Genomic DNA, 22,179 nt, shown 5'->3' with positions numbered 1-22,179 from the left:
ATCCCTCTATCCAGCCATCCATCCAGCCATCCATTCTTCCATCCTTCCAGCCAGCCATACATCCAGCCATCCAGCCATCCATCCAGCCTTCCATCCATCCATCCATCCCTCCAGCCAGCCAGTCATTAAGCCATCCATCCATCCAGCCATCCATCCATCCATCCATCCATCCATCCATTCCTCCAGCCAGCCATCCATCCAGCCATCCCTCCATCCAGACATTGATCCAGCAATCCATCCATCCATCCATCCCTCCAACCAGCCAACCATCCAGCCATCCCTCCATCCAGCCATCCATCCATCCATCCATCCCTCCAGCTAGCCATCCATCCAGCCATCCGTCCATCCAGCCATCAATCCAGCCATCCATCCATCAATCCATTCCTCCAGCCAGCCATCCATCCAGCCATCCATCCATCCAGCCGTCCATCCAGCCATCCATCCATCCATCCATCCCTCCAGCCAGCCATCAATCCAGCCATCCATCCATCCAGCCATCCATTCAGCCATCCATCCATCCATCCGTCCCTCCAGCCAGCCATCCATCCAGCCATCCATCCATCCAGCCATCCATCCAGCCATCCATCCATCCATCCATTCCTCCAGCCAGCCGTCCATGCAGCCATCCATCTCTCCAGCCATCCATCCAGCCATCCATCCATCCCTCCAGGCAGCCATCCATCCAGCAATCCATCCGTCCAGCCATCCATCCAGCCATCCATCCATCCATCCATCCCTTCAGCCAGCCATCCATCCAGCCATCCATCCATCCAGCCAGCCATCCAGACATCCATCCATCCCTCCAGCCATCCATCCATCCAGCCATCCGTCCATCCATCCATCCATCCAGCAATCCATCCATCCATCCATCCATCCCTCCAGCCAGTCATCCATCCAGCCATCCATCCATCCAGCCATCCATCCAGCCATCCATCCATCCATCCCTCCAGCCAGCCATTCATCCAGCAATCTATCCGTCCAGCCATCCATCCAGCCATCCATCCATCCATCCATCCCTCCAGCCAGCCATCCATCCAGCCATCAATCCATCCATCCAGCCAGCCATCCAGCCATCCATCCATCCCTCCAGCCAGCCATCCATCCAGCCATCCGTCCATCCATCCAGCAATCCATCCAGCCATCCATCCATCCATCCATCCATCCCTCCAGCCAGTCATCCATCCAACCATCCATCCATCCAGCCATCCATCCAGCCATCCATCCATCCATCCCTCCAGCCCGCCATCCCTCCAGCCAGCCATCCATCCAGCCATCCATCCATCCAGCCATCCATCCAGCCATCCATACATCCATCCATCCCTCCAGCCAGCTATCCATCCAGCCATCCATCCATCCAGCCATCCATTCAGCCATCCATCTAGCCATCCATCCAGCCATCCATCCAGCCATCCATCCAGCCATCCATCCAGCCATCCATCCATCCATCCATTCCTCCAGCCAGCCATCCATCCAGCCATCCATCCATCCAGCCATCCGTCCAGCCATCCATCCATCCATCCCTCCAGCCAGCCATTCATCCAGCCATCCATCCATCCAGCCATCCATCCAGCCATCCATCCATCCATCCATCCCTCCAGCCAGTCATCCATCCAGCCATCCATCCATCCAGCCATCCATCCACCATCCATCCATCCATCCATCCCTCCAGCCAGCCATCCATCCAGCCATCCATCCATTCACCCATCCATCCAGCAATCCATCCATTCATCCATCCCTCCAGCCAGCCATCCATACAGCCATCCCCGTCCTGGAATCTCCCGCAGTGTGAAGATCCCCGTCCTGGAATCTCCCGCAGTGTGAAGACCCCCTACTGGAATCTCCCGCAGTGTGAAGATCCACGTCCTGGAATCTCCCGCAGTGTGAAGATCCCATTCCTGGAATCTCCAACAGTGTGAAGATTTGAGTCCTAGAATCTTCCGCAGTGTGAGTAACACCGTCATTGAAACTTCCGCATTGTGAAAATCCATGTCCAGGAATCTCACGCAGTGTCATGGTCCACGTCATGGAATCCCCTGCAGTGTAAAGAAACCCATCCTGGAATCTCCCGTAGTGTGACGATCCCCATCCTGGAATCTCCTGCAGTGTGAAAAGCCATTTCCTGGAATCTCCTGCAGTGTGAAGATCAAAGTGCTGGAACCTCCCGCAGTGTGAAGATCAAAGTCCTGGAATCACCCGCAGTGTGAAGCTCCCTGTCCGGAATCTCCCGCAGTGTGAAGATCCCCGTCCTAGAATCGCCAACAGGGTGAAGATTCGTGTCCTAGAATCTACCGCAGTGTGAAGATTGATGTTGTGGAATCTCCCGCAGTGTGATTATACACGTCCTAGAACCTCCCGCAGTGTGAAGATCCCCGTCCTGGAATCTCCCTCAGTGTGAATATCCCCGTCCTGGAATCTCCTGCAGTGTGAAGATTGATGTTGTGGAATCTCCTGCAGTGTGAAGATCCACGCCCTGAAATATGCAGGTGTGAAGATCCACATACTTGAATCTCCCTCAGTGTGAAGACCCACGTCCTGGAATCTCCCGCAGTGTGAAGATCCCCATCCTGGAATCTCCAACAGGGTTAAGATTTGCGTCCTAGAATCTTCCGCAGTGTGAAGATTGATGTTGTGGAATCTCCCGCAGTGTGAAGCTCCCCGAGCTGGAATCTCCCGCAGTGTGAAGATCCCCGTCCTGGAATCGCCTGCAGTGTGAAGATCCCCTACTGGAATCGCCCGCAGTGTGGAGATCCCCGTCCTGGAATCTCCCGCAGTGTGAAGATCCCCGTCCTGGAATCTCCCGCAGTGTGAAGACCCCCTACTGGAATCTCCAGCAGTGTGAGGAATCACGTCCTGGAAACTTCCGCAGTGTAAAGATTCCCTGTCCTGGAATCTCCCGCAGTGTGAAGATCCACATCCTGGAATCTCCCGCAGTGTGAATAACACCGTCATGGAATCTGTTGCATTGTGAAAATCCATGTCCAGGAATCTCCCGCAGTGTCACGGTCCACGTCATGGTATCGCCAACAGGGTGAAGATTCGCGTCCCAGAATCTACCACAGTGTAAAGATTGATGTCGTGGAATCTCCCGCAGTGTGACGATCCCCATCCCTCCCGCAGTGTGAAAAGCCATTTCCTGGAATCTCCAGCAGTGTGAAGATCAAAGTCCTGGAGCCTCCCGCAGTGTGAATATCCATGTCCTGGAATCTCATGCAGTGTGAAGAATCACGTCCTGGAAACTTCCGCAGTGTGAAAAGCCATGTCCTGGAATCTGCGAGAGTATGAAGATCCACGCCCTGGAATCTCCCGCAGTGTGAAGATCCCCGTCCTGGAATCGCCAACAGGGTGAAGATTCGCGTCCTAGAATCTACCGCAGTGTGAAGATTGATGTCGTGAAATCTCCCGCAGTGTGATTATACACGTCCTGGAATCTCCCGCAGTGTGAAGATCCCCGTCCTGGAATCTCCTGCAGTGTGAAGTCCCATGTCCTGGAATCTCCCACAGTGTGAAGATCCACGATCTGGAATCTCCCGCAGTGTGAAGATCCACATCCTGGAAACTCCCGCAGTGTGAAGATCCCTGTCCTGGAATCTCCAACAGGGTGAAGATTTGCGTCCTGGAATCTCCCGCAGTGTGAAGAGCCACGTCCGGAATCTGCCGCAGCGTGAAGAGCCACGTCCCGAATCTGCCGCAGTGTGAAGAGCCCTGTCCTGGAATCTCCCACGGTGTGAAGATCCAAGTCCTGGGATCCCCCGCAGTGTGAAGATCCCCGTCCTGGAATCTCCAACACGGTGAAGATTCGCATCCTGGAATCTCGCGCAGTGTGAAGATCCACGTCCTGGAATCTCCCGCAGTGTGAAGATCCACATCCTGGAATCTCCCGCAGTGTGAAGATCCCTGTCGTGGACTCTCCAACAGGGTGATGATTCGCGTCCTGGAATCTCCCGCAGTGTGATTATACACGTTCTGGAATCTCCCGCAGTGTGAAGATCAAAGACCTGGAATCTGTCGCAGTGTGAAGATCCACGTCCTGAAATATGCCGGTATGAAGATCCACGTACTTAAATCTCCCGCAGTGTGTATATCGACGTCCTGGAATCTCCCGCAGTGTGAAGGATCACGTCCTGGAAACTTCCGCAGTGTAAAGATCCACGTCCTGGAATCTCCCGCAGTGTGAAAAGCCACGTCCTGGAATCAGCGGCAGTATGAAGATTCCGGTCCTGGAATCTCCCGCAGTGTGAAGCTCCCTGTCCGGAATCTCCCGCAGTGTGAAGATCCACGTCCTGGAATCACCCGCAGTGTGAAGATCCCCGTTCTGGAATCGCAAACAGGGTGAAGATTCGCGTCCGAGAATCTACTGCAGTGTGAAGATTGATGTTGTGCAATCTCCTGCAGTGTGAAGACCCACGTCCTGGAATCTCCCACAGTGTGAAGATCCAAGTCCAGGAATCTCCTGCAGTGTAAATATCCACATCCTGGAATATGCTGCGGTGTGAACATCCACTTCCTGTAATCGCCCGCATTGTGAAGCTCCCCGAGCGGTAATCTCCCGCAGTATGAAGATCCCCGTCCTGGAATATCCCGCAGTGTTAAGCTCCCCGAGCTGGAAGCTCCCGCAGTGTGAAGATCCCCATCCTGGAATCGCCCGCAGTGTGAAGATCCCCTACTGGAATCTCCCGCAGTGTGAAGCTCCCCGAGCTGGAATCTCCCACAGTGTGAAATTCCCTGTCCTGGAATCTCCCGCAGTGTGAAGATCCACATCCTGGAATCTCCCGCAGTGTGAAGAACACCCTCATGGAATCTGTCGCATTGTGAAAATACATGTTCAGGAATCTCACGCAGTGTCACGGTCCACATCATGGAATCCCCTGCAGTGTAAAGAATCCCATCCTGGAATCTCCTGCAGTGTGACGATCCCCATCCTAGAATCTCCCGCAGTGTGAAAAGCCATTTGCTGGAATCTCCCGCAGTGTGACGATCCCCATCCTGGAATCTCCCGCAGTGTGAAAAGCCATTTCCTGGAATCTCCTGCAGTGTGAAGATCAAAGTCCAGGAACCTCCCGCAGTGTGAAGATCAAAGTCCTGGAATCACCAGCAGTGTGAAGAATCACGTCCTGGAAACTTCCGCCGTGTAAAGATTCCCTGTCCTGGAATCTCCCGCAGTGTGAAGATCCACATCCTGGAATCTCCCGCAGTGTGAATAACACCGTCATGGAATCTGTTGCATTGAGAAAATCCATGTCCAGGAATCTCCCGCAGTGTCACGGTCCACGTCATGGAATCCCCTGCAGTGTAAAGAATCCCATCCTGGAATCTCCCGCAGTGTGACGATCCCCATCCTGGTATGTCCCGCAGTGTGAAAAGCCATTTCCTGGAATGTCCTGCAGTGTGAAGATCAAAGTCCTGGAACCTCCAGCAGTGTGAAGATCAAAGTCCTGGAATCACCCGCAGTGTGAAGCTCCCTGTCCGGAATCTCCCGCAGTGTGAAGATCCCCGTCCTAGAATCGCCAACAGGGTGAAGATTCGCGTCCTAGAATCTACCGCAGTGTGAAGATTGATGTCGTGGAATCTCCCGCAGTGTGATTATACACGTCCTAGAATCTCCCGCAGTGTGAAGATCCCCGTCCTGGAATCTCCCTCAGTGTGAATATCCCCGTCCTGGAATCTCCTGCAGTGTGAAGATTGATGTTGTGGAATCTCCTGCAGTGTGAAGATCCACGCCCTGAAATATGCAGGTGTGAAGATCCACATACTTGAATCTCCCTCAGTGTGAAGATCCACGTCCTGGAATCTCCCGCAGTGTGAAGATCCCCGTCCTGGAATCTCCAACAGGGTTAAGATTTGCGTCCTAGAATCTTCCGCAGTGTGAAGATTGATGTTGTGGAATCTCCCGCAGTGTGAAGCTCCCCGAGCTGGAATCTCCCGCAGTGTGAAGATCCCCGTCCTGGAATCGCCTGCAGTGTGAATATCCCCTACTGGAATCGCCCGCAGTGTGAAGATCCCCGTCCTGGAATCTCCCGCAGTGTGAAGATCCCCGTCCTGGAATCTCCCGCAGTGTGAAGATCCCCGTCCTGGAATCTCCCGCAGTGTGAAGACCCCCTACTGGAATCTCCCGCAGTGTGAATATCCACGTCCTGGAATCTCCCGCAGTGTGAAGATCCCCGTCCTGGAATCTCCAACAGTGTGAAGATTTGCGTCCTAGAATCTTCCGCAGTGTGAAGATTGATGTTGTGGAATCACCCGCAGTGTGAAGCTCCCCGAGGTGGAATCTTCCGCAGTGTGAAATTCCCTGTCCTGGAATCTCCCGCAGTGTGAAGATCCACATCCTGGAATCTCCCGCTGTGTGAGTAACACCGTCATTGAAACTTCCGCATTGTGAAAATCCATGTCCAGGAATCTCACGCAGTGTCATGGTCCACGTCATGGAATCCCCTGCAGTGTAAAGAATCCCATCCTGGAATCTCCCGCAGTGTGACGATCCCCATCCTGGAATCTCCTGCAGTGTGAAAAGCCATTTCCTGGAATCTCCTGCAGTATGAAGATCAAAGTCCTGGAAGCTCCCGCAGTGTGAAGATCCCCATCCTGGAATCGCCCGCAGTGTGAAGATCCCCTACTGGAATCTCCCGCAGTGTGAAGCTCCCCGAGCTGGAATCTCCCACAGTGTGAAATTCCCTGTCCTGGAATCTCCCGCAGTGTGAAGATCCACATCCTGGAATCTCCCGCAGTGTGATGAACACCCTCATGGAATCTGTCGCATTGTGAAAATCCATGTCCAGGAATCTCACGCAGTGTCACGGTCCACATCATGGAATCCCCTGCAGTGTAAAGAATCCCAACCTGGAAACTCCTGCAGTGTGACGATCCCCATCCTAGAATCTCCCGCAGTGTGAAAAGCCATTTGCTGGAATCTCCCGCAGTGTGACGATCCCCATCCTGGAATCTCCCGCAGTGTGAAAAGCCATTTCCTGGAATCTCCTGCAGTGTGAAGATCAAAGTCCAGGAACCTCCCGCAGTGTGAAGATCAAAGTCCTGGAATCACCCGCAGTGTGAAGCTCCCTGTCCGGAATCTCCCACAGTGTGAAGATCCCCATCCTAGAATCGCCAACAGGGTGAAGATACGCGTCCTAGAATCTACCGCAGTGTGAAGATTGATGTCGTGGAATCTCCCGCAGTGTGATTATACACGTCCTAGAATCTCCCGCAGTGTGAAGATCCCCGTCCTGGAATCTCCCTCAGTGTGAATATCCTCGTCCTGGAATCTCCTGCAGTGTGAAGATTGATGTTGTGGAATCTCCTGCAGTGTGAAGATCCACGCCCTGAAATATGCAGGTGTGAAGATCCACATACTTGAATCTCCCTCAGTGTGAAGATCCACGTCCTGGAATCTCCCGCAGTGTGAAGATCCCCGTCCTGGAATCTCCAACAGGGATAAGATTTGCGTCCTAGAATCTTCCGCAGTGTGAAGATTGATGTTGTGGAATCTCCCGCAGTGTGAAGCTCCCCGAGCTGGAATCTCCCGCAGTGTGAAGATCCCCGTCCTGGAATCGCCTGCAGTGTGAATATCCCCTACTGGAATCGCCCGCAGTGTGAAGATCCCCGTCCTGGAATCTCCCGCAGTGTGAAGATCCCCGTCCTGGAATCTCCCGCAGTGTGAAGACCCCCTACTGGAATCTCCCGCAGTGTGAAGATCCACGTCCTGGAATCTCCCGCAGTGTGAAGATCCCCGTCCTGGAATCTCCAACAGGGTGAAGATTTGCGTCCTAGAATCTTCCGCAGTGTGAAGATTGATGTTGTGGAATCTCCCGCAGTGTGAAGCTCACCGAGGTTGAATCTCCCGCAGTGTGAAATTCCCTGTCCTGGAATCTCCCGCAGTGTGAAGATCCACATCCTGGAATCTCCCGCTGTGTGAGTAACACCGTCATTGAAACTTCCGCATTGTGAAAATCCATGTCCAGGAATCTCACGCAGTGTCATGGTCCACGTCATGGAATCCCCTGCAGTGTAAAGAATCCCATCCTGGAATCTCCCGCAGTGCGACGATCCCCATCCTGGAATCTCCTGCAGTGTGAAAAGCCATTTCCTGGAATCTCCTGCAGTATGAAGATCAAAGTCCTGGAACCTCCCGCAGTGTGAATATCCACGTCCTGCAATCTCCCGCAGTGTGAAGGATCACGTCCTGGAAACGTCCGCAGTGTGAAAAGCCATGTCCTGGAATCTGCGGCAGTATGAAGATTCCGGTCCTGGAATCTCCCGCAGTGTGAAGCTCCCTGTCTGGAATCTCCCGCAGTGTAAAGATCCCCGTCCTGGAATCGGCAACAGGGTGAAGATTCGCGTCCTAGAATCTACCGCAGTGTGAAGATTGATGTCGTGGAATCTCCCGCAGTGTGATTATACACGTCCTGGCATCTCCCGCAATGTGAAGATCCCCGTCCTGGAAACTCCTGCAGTGTGAAGTCCCACGTCCTGGAATCTCCCACAGTGTGAAGGTCCACATCCTGGAATCTCCCGCAGTGTGAAGATCCCTGTCCTGGAATCTCCAACAGGGTGAAGATTCGCGTCCTGGAATCTCCCGCAGTGTGATTATACACATCCTGGAATCTCCCGTAGTGTGAAGATCAAAGGCCTGGAATCTGCCGCAGTGTGAAGATCCCCGTCCAGAATCTCCCGCAGTGTGAAGAGCCACATCCGGAATCTGCCGCAGTGTGAAGAGCCACGTCCCGAGTCTGCCGCAGTGTGAAGAGCCACGTCCTGGAATCTCCCACGGTGTGAAGATCCAAGTCCTGGGATGTCCCGCAGTGTGAAGATCCCCGTCCTGGAATCTCCAATACGGTGAAGATTTGCGTCCTGGAATCTCCCGCAGTGTGATTATACACGTCCTGGAATCTCCCGCAGTGTGAAGATCAAAGACCTGGAATCTGCCGCAGTGTGAAGATCCACGTCCTGAAATATGCCGGTGTGAAGATCCACGTACTTAAATCTCCCTCAGTGTGAAGATCCACATCCTGGAATCTGCCGCAGTGTGAAGAGCCACGTCCAGAATCTGCCGCAGTGTGAAGAGCCACGTCCCGAATCTGCCGCAGTGTGAAGAGCCATGTCCTGGAATCTCAAGCAGTGTGAATAGCCATGTCCTGGAACCTTCCGCAGTCTGAAGATCCCTGTCCTGGAATCTCCCGCAGTGTGAAGAACCACGTCCTGGAATCTCCTGCAGTGTGAAGATCCCCGTCCTGGAATCTCCCACGGTGTGAAGACCCAAGTCCTGGAATCTCCCGCAGTGTGAAGATCCACGTCCTTGAATCTCCTGCAGTGTGAAGATCCCCGTTCTGGAATCTCCAACAGGGTGAAGATTCACGTCCTGGAATCTCCCGCAGTGTGATTATACACGTCTTGGAATCTCCCGCAGTGTGAAGATCAAAGACCTGGAATCTGTCGCAGTGTGAAGATCCATGTCCTGAAATATGCCGGTGTGAAGATCCACGTACTTAAATCTCCCTTAGTGTGAAGATCCACGTCCTGGAATCTCCCGCAGTGTGAAGATCCCCGTCCAGAATCTCCCGCAGTGTGAAGAGCCATGTCCGGAATCTGCCGCAGTGTGAAGAGCCACGTCCGGAATCTGCCGCAGTGTGAAGAGCCACGTCCTGGAATCTCCCGCAGTGTGAATAACGCCATCATGGAACCGCCCGCAGTGTGAACATCCACGTCCTGGAATCTCTGAATTGTGATAGTCCACGTCCTGTAATGTCCCACATTGTGACGATCCCCATTCTGGATTCTCCTGCAGTGTGATGATCAAAGTCCTGGAACCTCCCGCAGTGTGAAGATCAAAGTCCTGGAATCTCCCGCAATGTGAAGAATCATGTCCTGGAAACTCACGCAGTGCAAAGATCCACGTCCTGGAATCTCCTGCAGTGTGAAAAGTCACATCCTGTAATCTGCGACAGTGTGAAGATTCCGGTCCTGGAATTTCCCGCAGTGTGAAGATCCCCGTGCTGGAATCTCCCGCAGTGTGAAGATCCCCGTCCTGGAATCTCCCACAGTGTGAAGATCCCCGTGCTGGAATCTCCCGCAGTGTGAAGATCCCCGTCCTGGAATCTCCCACAGTGTGAAGATCCCCGTCCTGGAATCTCCCACAGTGTGAAGATCCCCGTCCTGGAATCTCCCACAGTGTGAAGATCCCCGTGCTGGAATCTCCCGCAGTGTGAAGATCCCCGTCCTGGAATCTCCCACAGTGTGAAGATCCCCGTCCTGGAATCTCCCACAGTGTGAAGGTCTAGGTCCTGGAATCTCCCGCAGTGTGAAGATCCCCGTCCTGGAATCTCCCACAGTGTGAAGATCCCCGTCCTGGAATCTCCCGCAGTGTGAAGGTCCAAGTCCTGGAATCTCCCGCAATGTGAAGATGCACATCCTGGAATCTTACGCAGTGTGATGATCCCTGTCCTGGAATCTCCTGCAGTGTGAATATCCCCGTCCTGGAATCTCCCACAGTGTGAAGAGCCACTTCCTGGAATCTCACGCAGTGTTAAGATCCCTCTCCTGGAATGTCCCGAAGTGGGAAGATCCCCATCCTGGAATCTCCCACAGTGTGAAGATCGAAGTCCTGGAATCTCCCGCAGTATGAAAAGCCAAGTCCTGGAATCTCCCAGTGTGAAGAGCCGCGTGTTGGAATCTCCCGCAGTGTAAATATCCACGTCCTGGAATCTCCGCAGTGTGAAGATCCACGTCCTGGAATCTTCTGCAGTGTGAAGATTCCCGTCCTGGAATCTCACGCACAGTGAATATCCACGTCGTGGAATCTCCCACCGTGTGAAGATTCGCGTCCTGGAATCTCCCGCAGTGTGAAGATCCACATCCTGGAATCTTCTGCAGTGTGAAGATTCCCGTCCTGGAATCTCCCGCACAATGAATATCCACGTCCTGGAATCTCCCGCTGTGTGAAGATCCCCGTTCTGGAATCTCCCGCAGTGTGAATATCCCCGTCCAGGAATCTCCCGCAGTGTGAAGACCCACGTCCTGGTATCTCTCGCAGTGTGAAGACGCCGTCCTGGAACCTCCCGCAGTGTGAAGATCCCCGTCCTGGAACCTCCCGCAGTGTGAAGGTCCCTGTCCTGAGATCTACTGCAGTGTGAAGATCCACATCCTGGAATCTCCCGCAGTGTGAAGATCCCCGTCCTGGAATCTCCTGCAGTGTGAAGATCGACGTTGTGGAATCTCCCGCAGTGTGAACAGGCACCTCCTGGAATCTCCCGCAGTGTGAAGAATCACGTCCTGGAAACTCCCGCTGTATGAAGATCCAAGTTCAGGAATCTCCTGCAGTGTGAGTATCCACGTCCTGGAATATGCCTGTAGCCATGCAAAATGCCCACCTGGAAAGGACCATGGAAATTGTGGTCAATTTGGGACACAGCCAGGTACACAGCCTCTGTGTATTGTGCAAAGAAACCAGACTTGGCTGAAACTTGTATCCATTCAGAGTCGATCTCCATTTCCCCCAGGACAATAGAGTTTGAATCAAGAAGTTACAACAGTAGCAGATGAACCGCACCCCCCCCCCCACCTTATTTGGAAAAGCCGCCGTGCCTAGGACAATGAAAGCTGGGACCCACCCAGCTGTCAAGGTATCCGCCCCCTAATTGGCTGAGATCGATGAGGTGATTGAAAACCCTATCGATCCATTGGACCTGGAGTAAGGACCGCCCAAAAGGGCGCGAAAGAGACACAGGACAAAAAGACCTGCGCACTAGAGATCTCTTTTGGCACCGGTCTGTGCGCGACCATCTGCAGGAGAACAACCAAGTTCAAGGACCCGCGACCATTCCTGAAGGGCGAGCCCAGCTGAGACGAACCCAACAACTTCCAACCGACCATGTGGACCCGGATAAAGGCCTTATCTCGCACAGTGCCGGTCACTCGAAGTTAAGTAAAGGTCATCTTCGTCGTTAGGTGTAGTTTAGTACGGAGCCGCATGTATTATTGCATAGAGATACAAGTCTTGTGCTATTAATAAACTGTGTTTTTGAGCTAACATACTGGTTGTGTGGTCATTTGGTCAATATAAGAAACAGCTTGTGGTTCATATAAAGGGTAAGAAAAGGAAATATTTATTGGCGACTCTGGCGGGATCTCAATTAGAAGTGACTCTGTTACTCCGAGGGATCCCACAGCTTTGAATTAAATTGGGGAAAGAGAACGAACCACAAGAGTAAATTTCATATCGACCAAATAATTGAATTTCGGAAGTGTGCATTAACCGCATGCGTAACTAACAGGGAAGGGTAAGGTAAACTCGTCAGACTTGCATGCAAATCTAGAGGGATTGTGAACCGGAATATAGCCATAAGCCATACCCGTTGTTTGATCGACTCCTTATTTCACTCTGTTCCAAATTTTAAGTAGAGAAGAGATGGCAGCGCAGATGATAGAGAAGATGATGAATCCACAGCAACAACCCGAGGTCGCAGTAGCTGACAAATCAGAGCAGTGCCCCATATGGGAGGATGTAATGAGGAAGTATTTAAAGGGGAAAGGATGGCCCCTTTGGTCCAATTTTTGTGCAAACACCGAGACAGGTCCAGGAAAGGTAGGACAGACTTGGTGGGAGGATTTATGTAAGGTATATAAGAAACATGCAGTTAAGTTCAGAAAGCCAATGACAATAGTGTGCTCCTTGGCACAGTTGCGAGGCACTGAGGAGGTCGTCAAGACGCTCTATAGACAGTCAGTAGAGAAGGAGGAAGAGAATGAGGGAAACAGTAAAGAAAGTGAGAACATTATTGAGGAACTCCGGGAGACGTTATCCGTTAAAGACAGGGAAATCGCCGATGTTAAAAGCGCCCACCAGTCTTGCATAGTACACCTCAGCAGATTTCAGACCCAGTACGACAAGGCCCATCATGACACACAGCGCGCGGTCTTGGTAAGAGAGGAGACTGAACACCAGGTCACCCAATTAACAAAGAAATGCGCCGATTTACAGGCAGCTTTAAGAGCGCTCCACCAGTCCACTAAAGAACAAAGACAGAATACCGTTGACCTACGCTAAATGCCAACGAAAGATAGATAAGCTCCAGTCGTTACTTTCAGTTCAGAATGGTTTTACGTGTACCTTCGGGGCAGACGAGACAGATGAGGAAGAGATGGCAGATTGGGAAGAGTTAACTGAAAGCGCGCAAATGTATGTTAAAGGAACGGTGACAGAGACTGTGACAGGCACTGACAGAGGCTCAGCCTGAGACAGAATCTGTGACAGACTAGGATAGCGACTGAGACAGAGACTGGGAAAGAGACTATGACAGGCACTGTTACAGAGACTGAGACAGAGACTGGGGCAGAGACTGGGACAGAGAATAGGATAGAGACTGGGACAGAGACTGAGAAAGAGACTATGACAGGCACTGAGACAGACACTGAGACAGACACTGGGACAGAGACTAGGATAGAGACTGGGACAGAGACTGAGAACGAGACTGAGACTGAGACTGTGACAGACACTGTGACAGACCCTGGGACAGATAATGTGACAGAACATGGGACAGACACTAGGACAGAGGCAGAGACTGTGACAGACACAGTGACAGAGACTGTGACTGACACTAGGACAGAGGCTGTGACAGACACTGCAACAGAGACTGTGACAGACACTGGGACAGAGACTGTGACTGACACTGGGACAGAGACTGTGACAGGGACTGGGGCAGACACTGTTACAGAGCCTGAGACAGAGACTGGGACAGAGCCTGAGGCAGAGACTGGGACAGAGCCTGAGGCAGACACTTTGACAGAGACTGGGACAGAGTGTGGGACAGACAGTGACTGAGACAGAGACTGACAGAGGCTGTGGCAAACACTGACAGAGGCCGAGACAGACACTGTGACAGACACTAGGATAGAGACTGACAGAGACTGTGGCAAACACTGACAGAGACTGTGACACACAGAGTAACTGTGTACAGACACTGTGACAGACACTGGCACAGGGACTGTGAAAGGCACTGGGACAGAGAATAGGATAGAGACTGGGACAGAGAATAGGATAGAGACTGGGACAGAGACTGAGAATGAGACTGAGAATGAGACTGTGACAGACCCTGGGACAGACACTAGGACAGAGGCAGAGACTGTGACTGACACTGGGACAGAGACTATGACAGGCACTGAGACAGAGACTGGGACAGAGACTGGGACAGAGACTAGGATAGAGACTGGGACAGAGACTGAGAACGAGACTGTGACAGACACTGTGACAGACCCTGGGACAGATAATGTGACAGAACCTGGGACAGACACTAGGACAGAGGCAGAGACTGTGACTGACACTGGGACAGAGGCTGTGACAGACACTGAAACAGAGACTGTGACAGGGACTGGGGCAGACACTGTTACAGAGCCTGAGGCAGACTGGGACAGAGCCTGAGGCAGAGACTGGGACAGACACTGGGACAGAGACTGTGACTGACACTGGGACAGAGACTGTGACAGGGACTGGGGAAAAAAAAAAAGTTAAAGGAACGGAACATCAAAAGCAGCCACCACGCATCCCAAAAAGAAAGGCACCAGCTGCAAGGTCGCACCAACCCCCACAGCTGCCCCGACACCCATGAATCCTCACCACGGAAAGAAGGAGAAGGGATCAGGCACGTCCAGATATCACCTACATCACCCCACTTTCAGTAACTCAGTTAAGGGACGCTTGCAGTAAAATTACTCCATTTCAGCCCACTGCAGGCCCACATAGCTTCTTTGAGGAGATGTGCCAACAAAAGGTCATGTACGGATTAGATGAGAGGGAGGAAGTTAAATTGATAGTAATGAGCCTCAGCCAGTCGGTAAGGTCAGCTTTGCCAGACCCCAAAACGTAGGAGGAGGAACCCTAGAGGAAATGAAGGCCGCAATATTAGACGCTATCGGATACAACAAAGGGGATCCGGTAGAGGGTTTGAACAAATGCAGGCAAAAGAAAGGGGAGCATCTAACCGCCTTTGCTGGTTGCCTCTGGATACATTTCAAGGCAGTATACGGAAACTTAGACCGCGCTCACCTTGATGAGGAAGACACCACTAAATGGTCCCGTACCTTAGTTTCACATGCCACTGAGGCAGGTAAAAGGGCTTGCGCGAATTATGACCCGGCAGATACCACACATAATGAGATTTGCGTACTTAGACGCCTATCCAGCACATGGGAACAGTCACTTCAGGGTCAGATGGACCAGAACGGAATAAAAGGCACAATGTACCCAGTCAGAATTAGCCAGTGTTGCTATATTTACTTGCTATAAATATGGCGGTTAATAAGGTTGCCTTTCTTAATCCTAATTATGAGTATGCTTTCAGAGTCGCCAGGTATCTCCGATACCGCCACAAGGTTCAACCGAATATCGATCAAAGAGCCAATACAGCAGTTAGTTAGTTCAAAGTCAATACTACTTTATTTACACACAGTATGATTTACTCATGCACAATAACACTACAGGCTAAACTATATCTATCACTAACACCTATACTTAAGTTCGGGGGCCCACTTAGGTCAGAGGAACAATGGCCGTTGTTCGGATCTGAGGCTGTTGGGTTCGAAGAGGTAACAGGAGTACAGCTAAGGTAGTCCGTCTGGTACTGAGCGTTGAACTTGAACTTACTTGTTTCTGGTGGTGCAGGTGGGTCTTTCCGCTTGAGAGCCAAATCCAAGAGACTGAACATTTGGCGGGGGTTCCTTCTTATACTTGGAGGGGCTTTGTGTGCTTTTAGGCGGGCCTTAAACTTGGTCCCAATTAATTGGGCAGCTTCTTGATCACTGCCATCGATCTGAGCCAATAAAGGGGCAAGTGCCTTGATGGCTGGGCGTGTCCTAAGTGGCCGTTGGCCTTGCTTTGTTTGTGTCTTCTTGCTGGGGTAGTTGCACCGGACTGTCTGGGACAGGATCGGCTAGCTGAGCACTAGTCCTTTGTTTCCCGGAGATGAGCCATCGATATGTAAATCGGCCCGGAGTTTCGGTTCCGTTTGCAGACTGCCTTCCAAATATACATTCAGGCTCTGTGCCTGCTTGTTTACTTTGCATTGTCCATTTTCCCTGTATGCTCTGCGAGTGTCCATTTTGTATACTGAAAGTGGCCATCCCAGATGGCTACACACCCTCCTTGTGATCCTCAACGCAAAGCGTGAAGGATCATATTACTGCATCTTCTTTGTTCTCTGCCCAAGTCGAGCACCCGCAATCAAGGACGGGTTCTATCCAACTCTGTCCTATGGATTCGAACCTTTACCTAAATTGCTTTTATTTACATCATATCATTATAACATTCTAATGGACACTATAACATTGAAGCATGCATTACATTTCTTTTTTATTTAAAACACGGGAACCTCAAACGATCCTTCTCTAAACTATCTCCAGGCTATTTAGTCAATCAAAATAATTTATAAACAGTATAAACTATGTAATAGCAGCATTACATCTCTCTGTATCTTGGCGGTCAAGTACAGAATTTCACATCTTTCTTTATAAGAACAAACAAAAAATTAGGCGATGCACTTTATTTGTTTAGAGAGAGTGGGAGGTTTGCTGGAATCTGAAAATAGGGGTCTGAATGTATATACCGGAGTGCGGGAGGCTTTCCTTCGCCATTTCCGAAGTCTCAGTGTCTGGATGACACTACAGAGTATTGCGATGACTAACAGTGCTTCTACGATGTACGACAGGGAATACCATTTTATAAAGTTGTCACACCATGTTGGTGTGTCAGTGGCTGTTTCTGGGTGTAGTGTATGGCAGGGATGGGAAACATTCACGGCCTGTGGGGTAGGGGTCAGCGGGGTCACGTCCGCGCGCAACTGTAGTTATCCCACGAAGATCCAAATGTAGGTCATGATGTCCGTTTTCATTTTTCTCTGTTTTCTTGGTCTTCCTCTGTCTTCTGGTGTTTTGGATTTCCTGTGGACACAAGCATAATATCTGTTATTACCTTATTCAAGATCTCGTATGTCTATCTGTCTCTCTTTTTATTATTAATTGCCCATTAGAATTGTCACCATATGTGACTCCCTCATTTTTTTTTTAACCAAATATTTTTGGGGACAAGACATGCGAAAAAGAAAATACTGTCACAGTGCGAGCAGTCTCGCAGCCTGTGTGATCAATGCGCTAAGTGGGCAGACAATTTCTCCGTCCACCAGCAAAGCGTTTCATCCAAGTGTTTGAGGATGTAAATAGCATGTGGGATAGCGACCTAAGGGTCTCTGTAAAACAAACAAAACTTGTGGCAAAGAGCATTCTTTAAACCACAGACTAAAAGAACAATAAAAGAGTTTCAAACCAAAAGCTCTGAATGGGGTGCGTGTGGGCCGCAAAGAATGGGTGGAATCCCCGGGTAGGACGGTGACCAGTGCCGTAGGTGCACTACCTGAGGGCAGCTGACCAGATGGGGGTCCTCAGGCAGGGCGGGGACCAGTGATGTTACTCCACTGCCTGGGTGACTGAACAAGAACGGAAAGAATTTGTGTTTGTCGTGGAAAAACTGCCTCTTATGATTGCCGTCGAATCAGAAGAGTAGTTATGACTGTATCAAAATGTGGCGTGGGGCCATGGATAAACTTTATCAAAGGGTCGTACACAATACAAACATTCAACATTTAAAAATAGCAAACTAAAATAACAAAATCGGGCAGGCTCCATCAGAAAGAAGAACACCGTAAATCTCCATCGGTTCCTTTTTACCATCATCTGGACACCTCATTGTTCTATAGCGAAAAGAGTCGCAAAGGGGCTCGTCTGGTGGGAGTCAGACTCTGAGTCATCATCTTCTCCCGGTTGCCACACCCGTGACTGGAGTAGCTGTGCCAAGGCTGCTTGGGGCTATGTGGGGTCCATCTCATTGTTTCGGATGAGTCTGTAGAAATTGTTGCGGTGCCAATGCTTAGTGTCTAGGTTGGAGGCGGTAGGGGGCAATCCATCGTCATCGGACGGTGGGTCCAGTTCAGGGGCTTTTATGTAAGTGGTCTCGAAGGGTTCAAACATATCGTGTTCGGAGTCACTGGGAGTGGGGCCTGGTGCAGAATTGAAATCGTGTGGCAGTTCCATGGGGCCTAATGTATCAGTGCTGTTGCTGTCGTTGGTCGAATGAAGGGAGAAGCGGAGTCGTGTCTCCGGGGGTGCAGTCGAAGTGGTATCCGAGGACGGGCTGGACTGGTTGGGGAGGGTAGGAATAGGTCATCCATGGGTGGGGCGTGTTCGTCTGCTGCTGCAAGTGAGATGTGGTGGGAGTGGTTGCTCAGCATGCAATAAGCCTTAAGCTGGTTTATGTGGAACCATCCTGACTTGCCATTGGGATAAATGATCTTATAAACGGAGGGACTTTATCTGAAATTGAGTAGGGTCCTGCGAATTTGGGGGAAAGGAATGAACTGGGGTTGTACAGGGAGAGCATGACCTGCTGAAAATTCTGTGGGGTGTACCGTTTTATCAAAACATACTTTACTTTGTTTTTTTTGTGTGCCAAGCCTAACAGCTGCGGCGAGCTGGGCTGCTTTAACGTTTTCGAGGATCTGCTGTACTGCTTTCTCATGGGTGAGGACAGTGACTGTGGGGCTGGCCAAATCAAGCCCTAACAAGTATTCTGTTCCCTTCATGGGTCGTCCAGTCATGAGGGTGTGGGGGGGGGGGGGGTATATCCTGTCAAAGTTGATACCGTGTTCCTTATGAACATGAATGCAAAGGGGAGAACTGTGTCCCATGTGGTATTGTGCTGTTGCACCATTTTCCTGAGGGTTGCTTTGAGGGTTCTATTCATTCTCGCTACGATTCCGCTTGTTTGGGGGTGACAAGCAATGTGGAATTTTTGTCGGAGGCCGAAAATTGTGAGGACATTTTTCATGACACGTCCTGTGAAATGTGAGCCTTGGTCTGACTCTATACTATGGGGAAGGCCCCATCTTGTGACGATGTGCTGTGTTAGAATCTTGGCTGTCGTTTTAGCCATGTTAGTTCTAGATGGAAAAGCTTCCACCCATTTCTTGAAGGCGTTGATTATTACCAACACATACTTAAAACCATTCTTGCAGGGGGGTAGGAGTCCTATGTAATCAATCTGTAAATTCGTCCAAGGGCCATTAACAGGGCGGGTGTGACTAAGCTGACCTTTCCTCGCATACCTGTCTGGATTGTTCTGGGCACAAATCAAACAATTTTCAATGTAATGCGTCACATTGGATTTTAAATCGGGCCACCAGCACAGAGGTCTGAGGTGGGCAAGGGTTGCATCTATCCCTTGGTGTCCATGGTTGTCTTGGAATTGGCAGATAATCTGGTGTCTCTCTTGGGTGGGGACCGCATAAATACCGTCTTTTAAAATTATGCCATCGTGTGCTGTTAAAGCGTTTCTGTACTTGTCGTAGGGGGCTGGGAAGTTACCTTTTAAAACTTCCCTGAGCTTTTCGTCTTCCTTTTGGGCTTGAGCTAAATCTTGAATATTGGTCTGTGAGACCCAGAGTATACTGGGGCACTCTGGGGGGGATTCCAAAAGTGACCATGTCTGGAACTTGCCTTTGCTAGGGCGTCTGTCTTAACGTTACCAGGGGGGGAAGAACGATGGTGGCTACGGACTTTAACAATACCGTATTTACGATCTTTAGCTGTCCTGAGGATATGCTGGAGTAATGGGGCTGAGGGTAGGAGTTTTCCGTCTGCGGAAACAAAACCTCTAGATTCCCACAGGGGTAGGAACTCAGTTAAGCTGTTGCAGACATATAGGCTGTCGGAGTATATGTCGGCTGGGGTCGGGAACGAGAAAGGGTGCCGTACAATGTATGCTACGGCTGCTAATTCTGCTGCCCGCGAACCTAGATGTCCAGGCAATTTCAGTGATATTTCCTCTAACGCGCGTCCTCTACATAAATGCCACAACCAGTGATTCGTTTACCGTTTAAAACTGTGGAGGAGCCATCCACATAAATCTTAAGAGAAGCGTTTGTGTCTGTGGGATGGGGTCTCTGGGGTGTAGTACCTGGTTTCGGGGGAGCTGATTTGGGTACAAAGGGTCCTGTATTGTGCTTGGTGGTAATGATCTCACACTAATGTGGGGTGCCTGCGTACTGTAAATTATCTGCTCGAAACGTGTGTGTCTTAGTCCTTTTAACCGTAATATCCTTGTAGGAGTAGGGTCCATCATGCTGCGCGAATTTGGCTGACTGTGCCGTCCATTAGTCTACTGTCCAGTAGAAGTTGGGTTGGGTTGTCCTCTGTCAAAATGGTTATGGGGCTGAGTCCTGTTATGTATGCAAAGTACTGAACAGCCCAAAAATCTGCGAGCAAGCGCCTTTCGCAGGCAGAAAATCCTTGCTCTACTGGATCGAGAACTCGTGAGGCGTATGCTACGGGGCCTAAACGATCGTGTCTTTCCTGAAGGAGGATGGCCGAAAGGGTTCGGTCGGTGGTTGCAACCTCAATTGCGTATGGGGAGAGTGCGCCTGGGACCTGAAATGCGGGAGCTGTGCTAAGGGCTCGTTTTAATGCATCCACGGCATCCGTGTGCTGTGGAAGCCATTCCCATGGGGCTTGCTTTTTTAGGAGTTCGGAAAGAGGGGCTTTGTGGCAAAACCGTCTCTGTGGTTCCTGCAGTAGCCAACCACTCCTAGAAATGACCAGGGGGCTGTAACATTATGGGGCAAGGGTAATTTAACAATGGAGTCAATGCCATTGCCATAGAATGTACAGTGCAGAAGGAGGCCATTCAGCCCATCGAGTCTGCACCTGCTCTTTGAAAGAGCACCCTACCCAGGCCCACACCTCCACCCTATCCCCATAGCCCAGTATCCCCTCCCAACACTAAGGGCAATTTTGGACACTAAGGGCAATTTAGCACGGCCAATCCACCTAACCTGCACATCTTTGGACTGTGGGAGGAAACCGGAGCACCCAGAGGAAACCCATGCACACACGGGGAGAACGTGCAGACTCCGCACAGACAGTGACCCAAGCCTGGAATCGAAACTGGGACCCTGGAGCTGTGAAGCAATTGTGCTACCGTGCTGCCCGAAATGCGTTTCTGCTCAATCTCGCGTTTACCATGGGTGATTACTGAGCCTAAATAAATGACCTTTTCTTGTAGGATCTGCGCCTTTTTGGGGTTAATTTTACATCCGATTTTGTGAAGGAGTCCTAATAATTCGGTGAGAAGCGAAATGGGCTCTCCCTTACTGTAGAAGTAAGTCGTCTACATACTGGATGAGGAAATCGGGTCAGGAAAATTTAGCTAATCCATTCGCCAGCTGTCGGTGGAAAATGGAGGGGAGCTGTGGAAGCCTTGTGGAAGGCATATCTACGTGTATTGCTGTCCCTGGAAGGTGAAAGCAAATTTATATTGGCACGCTTTATCCAATGGAATGGATCAAAAGCTGTTGCTGATGTCCAAAATCGAGACAAATTTTGACTGGGGTCCCTGTTTTAACATTGTCTCAGGACTCGTGGCTACGGTGGGGGCTGCTAATGGGGTCACTTTGTTTAGTTCCCTATCATCGATGGTCAATCACCATGAGCCATCGGGTTTCCTGACGGGCCAAATTGGGGCATTGTTTGTGATATGGTACGAATTAAGTAATGGCATGATGGGAAAACTGTTCAATGGGAAGACTGGTCAAAATGTTTGATGCAATGTAAGAAAGGCTGAAACTACTCATTCCAGCTCACCAGGCCCATGTAAAGAATGCTCACAGTTCACTGGACCCCTGTAAGAAATGCTGCCCTAACCATTTCAGACTGTAAGACTGATAAGGCCAACTCTGCATAACTTGAAGTCTGAAAAGATCAGCGAAGGTCGAGCCATTCGAAAACACCGGACCTCGGCAACTCCTGATAAAACTAACTCGTCATAACCCAGGGCCGTAGGAATTAAACAAGATACGTTCAGGCCTCCAAGGACAAGATAATGGTATGAGTGATGTGACCAAAAATGGTCTGTTCTATGCTTCCGTTTGTATTTCCGATCAAATTCCTTACTATACTGTTGTCACACAATCTTGATAATGATAATGTATAAATATTGAGCTAATTCTCTGCGAAAGCGCGGAACTTGCGAAAGACTCAGCAGTTTTGTTGACTACTTTCTGACTTCAAGTTTCAGCCAGTACTGCATGCAGTCTGTTTGAAAATAAAGCTTTGTTATTCTGTCTTAAGGGATGTGCTGAATCTTTCTACTACCGA

The sequence above is a fragment of the Scyliorhinus torazame genome, chromosome 2 (genome assembly GCF_047496885.1).
Source record: "Scyliorhinus torazame isolate Kashiwa2021f chromosome 2, sScyTor2.1, whole genome shotgun sequence".
Taxonomy (NCBI): domain Eukaryota; kingdom Metazoa; phylum Chordata; class Chondrichthyes; order Carcharhiniformes; family Scyliorhinidae; genus Scyliorhinus; species Scyliorhinus torazame.
The sequence above is the reverse complement of the archived record's forward strand: the minus strand, read 5'-3'. Positions refer to the sequence as shown.